Below are 4,582 nucleotides of genomic sequence, written 5' to 3'. Positions count from 1 at the left end.
GGCGGATGTAGCTTTTCCTTGAAATTGCTATCGAGATTTTCTCTATAAATATAATTCACTAGGAAACACTAGACTGATAAGAATGTAATGGTGACTGAAGAATCAATGTGGAAAAATAAGAAAAGAAGTCGGTGATGAGTTTGTTTTCAGTAAAGAATCAACTCATCACCGACTTCTTTTCTTACTAGACTGATAATTATTGTGATGCACACAAATTCGTGCGTGATGATGCGAATGACCCTTCACCCAGTGAGGTCAAGAACAAAGGGTTTATAAGAGTGTCCAGGAGAAATTAGTTTTGCTTTCTTACATTCGAGGTTTTTCTTATCGGGAGACGCCGGATATAAGACATATTTTTCTCTTATCTGAGAAAAAACAAATTTCATCATATTTTTGAAAATGCATTGCATTATATGCCCGGCCCAGGCCCAGGCAGGTGCATGAATGTGTATGTGATAATGAATGTTTATGTTTGTAAATGTGCGTGCGAATCAATATGTATTTTATATGGGTTCAAGTGCTAGTCTTTCGGATGAGACGAAAAACCGAGGTCCCTTCGTGTACACTACATTGGGGTGTGCACGTTAAAGATCCCACGATTGACAAAAGGGTCTTTCCTGGCAAAATTGTATAGGCATAGATAAAAATGTCCACCAAAATACCCGTGTGACTTGGAATAATAGGCCGTGAAAAGTAGGATATGCGCCGAAATGGCTGCGATCTGCTGGCCGATGTGAATGCGTGATGTATTGTGTAAAAAATTCCATCTCACACGGCATAAATAAATCCCTGCGCCTTGAATATGTGCGCAATATAAATTGCATAAAATAAAAATAAAAATAAAAATAATAAATCTCTGCGCTTAGAACTGTACCCACGGAATACGCGCGATATAAGCCTCATATTGATTGATTGATTGATTAATGTGTTATTCTCGATTTGTAGTAGGGTTTGGGACAAAGCACATGATGGTCGCCATTATCAGTCTCAGCTTTCCCATGTGTTTTTGGGGCTTCAAACCTCCTGTTAAAATACACGTGGAAAAAACACTTTTGGACAGGAATTAAGATAAGTGTCGTCGCGGTTTTGTTTGCTTGTTTTGGGATGGTGTTTTTTTTTCCGACATCAGGTCCAATCTTTTTCGTTCTGTAACTTGTTCTTTTCTTTGATTCTATGTTCCTAAACCTTTATTCGTAACTAAAAATGTGTCTAGTTTCTAATGGAGTTCCATATCGATACACACCGACACATATTTTGCAAGCACAAGAAGAGTAATTGCTATCTGAGTGTAAATATTCAGAATTATGTACAATACCAATGAATAATTATACAAATTAGATTGTTGTTTGCTTTTTTAAGATAGAATTTCTGTTTATTGTTTTACCAATATTTTTGTTTGTTACAGGAATAGAACAAAAGGTCAATGAAATCTATTTCTCTAACACAATACGAGCTATGTTAAATCTGCACTATGGGATTTACCCATTCTAACAACAGAATATTTATGGAATGTAGTACGAAGGCTACCACAACGCAACAGTCTTAATCTTGTTTCTTTCATTAAACTGGTAACATTGTTTTTGTACAAGCTCGAAACCGAATTTATATTTCCAAAATAGTGCTGTAATAGGTTTGCCTACTGTGTTTTGTTAAGGATTATTCGGATCTGCAGGGAATTCATGAAAAACGTTTGACAGCAAATGTGTGTTGTTAACCCGTGATTTGTAAAAATGTAAAAACATTTTACAAATCACGTCGAACCTAAAACCGCGATTTGTAAAAATGTAAAAATGTAAAAATATCGCATTCCACAAAGTAATGCATGCCTTTTATTATTATTAATTTTTCTTGTTTAGAGCCTCTACGCTGAGTGGTGGGGGTGGTTTTAGATCCACATCCCATTTTGGTGCAATCCCATTTTGCCGCCGTCCCATTTTTTGCCCCATCCCATTTTCGCGACATTTCACAAGCCAAGCGTCATTTTACTAACATGTCATAACAATAGCGCGACATCCCATTTTGACACCATATCCCATTTGGCCGCCATGCCGTTTCACCGCCATTCCATTTCGCCCCCATCCTATTTGTCGCGACATTTCACAAGCCAAGCGTCATTTTACTACCGTTCCTCAAGGTTCAGTACTCGGTCCCATCCTTTTCATCATGTACACTAAGCCCCTCTCCACACTGATTCAAAACCATTCTGTTTTAAATCAGTCTTTTGCTGACAGCTGTATAAACCCAGTCCCCCTGCAGAGACACATTCCGCCATCCAGACCATTCAGACATGCATCACTGATGTTAAATCTTGGATGGTCGATAACAAACTTAAGCTGAATGATGATAAGACTGAAGTCTTACTGTGCAAAAAGAAGAACACTACATTTCCCTCTCCCCAACCTGTTTCTGTTCAAATAGGCAACACCGACATTCTTTTCTCACCATCAGCTAGAAACCTTGGATTCACCCTTTCATCTGACATGACCCTTAACAAACATATATCTTTAGTCTGTAGAGCAGCTTATTTTGAGCTTCGTAAGATCAGCACCATTCGCCACACACTCTCCTCTCAAACAACTAACACTCTTGTCTGTGCCTTTGTTCTTTCTAAACTTGACTACTGCAACTCTCTTCTCTCTGGCTGTCCTCTGTACCTCCTGCATAAACTACAAAAAGTCCAAAACTCGGCAGCACGCCTCATTCTCAAAGCACGAAAACGAGATCACGCAACACCACTTCTTCACACACTGCACTGGTTACCTATTCAAGCCCGCATTGACTACAAACTGTCCACCCTCTGCTTTAACTTCTTTTCTGGCTCGTCTCCTGCTTACTTCTCTGAACTCCTCACCGTCTATTCTCCAGCAAGACAACTCCGTGCCTCTTCTGACTGTCGCATCCTTACCATTCCACACACCAAAACCAAAACATACGGACAACGCACTTTTACTTTCTGCGCACCCACACAATGGAATTCTCTCCCCTTTCACATCCGCCACTCTCAGTCACCCCAAGCATTCAAACTTAAAACGCACCTCTTCAAGAAATACAACCCCTGATTTTGTTTTCTCAGTCCATCAGTAGGCTACATGTAGTGTATTTGTTGTTTTTAGTGATTTTTCACTACCTATTTTATTCATGTTTTTATTACTTAGTTAGTGGAAGAATCTTTTGTAATGTATGTTTGATGGTGTATGCTTTTAATTAAGCGTTGTTGACTATGAATGTAGATGTAAATGCTTGTATAACTGTGTTTTAATTTTAAATGTGTCAAGCGCAAAGAGCATAATTGTAAAGTTATGATGTTGCGCTATATAAATGCTCATTTATTATTATTATTATTATTATTATTATTATTATTATTATTATTATTATTATTATTATAACAATAGCGCGACATCCCATTTTGACACCATCCTATTTGGCCACCATCCCATTTTTGATTTATTCTTCTTGCCAAGCCTCACTATACTACCATACTGCGTTATTCAACGAGGAAGACATACGTTTACGGAAATCCCATTTTTGCCACAATCCAAAATGTCGCGAAATAGGGATGGCGGCGAAATGGGACCCCAGAGTACCAGAGATACAGTCCCCATTCTTCAACTGGACAATCAACTGGACAACCAAACAACCACAGAGAGCGAAACCTAAGTAGCCGGGCTATAAATAGCCGGCGGCTTCAAGAATGAGACAACAGGGCAAGGACATTGAACACCTCAGGGTGGATGGAGAGTCTTGAGAAGTTTGAAGGAACGTCGAAGAGAGCGGAATTCAAAAGTCTCCACTAAAGAGCAAATAAGTGAGAGAAAAGGTTCTCCATCCGACTCCAGGTTTAAAAGGTAATTTTTCTCTAGATTGCTATTATGTGACAGACTCAGACTTACACCAACACAAGTATTATTGAACCATGAAAACCACATGAAAACAGACGCTGGTTTTGGTTATATTTTATTAACAGCAAAGTTTTTTTTTTACAAATGCAGAATAAACAAAATTCGTCCCCACCTGCAAATGTTGTTAAGAGAATTATATAATTTGTACCAAACTGATAAATATGCTCACAATATTCTCATGAAACAGACTCAGTTTATTAAAAAATGGATTCCGTATCAACAGCTGGTAACGGTTGGATAAAGACGAGTGATGTACTTTATTACAATAGTCAATGTATTCCTCTAATTTTTGGGACGTGCTCTGAAAATGTAAGAAGTAACTGAATATCACATGTGTGTTCAGCTCTGTCATTGCCGTGACTCATCAGTGACAATGCTTTTGAATGTGTCATTATAAATCTGTGCTTGCCTGAATAAATAATTGTTGAAGAAAAAAAAAGTTGTCCAAATACCTCGGTGTTTGGGCTTTTTACATTCTTTACTGTCAAACTTATTTGGTCTAAGTACACGGCGATGACGCGACGTATGAAGGTCTCGAATTCTTCGTCGCGCATGAGAGAGAGAGAGAGAGAGAGAGAGAGAGAGAGAGAGAGAGAGAGAGAGAGAGAGAGAGAGAGAAAGAGAGAGAGAGAGAGAGAGAGAGGACAAGACAAGTCAAGACAAAGTCTTTATTATCGAGGGTA

This window comes from Littorina saxatilis, linkage group LG14 (genome assembly GCF_037325665.1).
Source record: "Littorina saxatilis isolate snail1 linkage group LG14, US_GU_Lsax_2.0, whole genome shotgun sequence".
Taxonomy (NCBI): Eukaryota; Metazoa; Mollusca; class Gastropoda; order Littorinimorpha; family Littorinidae; genus Littorina; species Littorina saxatilis.
The sequence above is the reverse complement of the archived record's forward strand: the minus strand, read 5'-3'. Positions refer to the sequence as shown.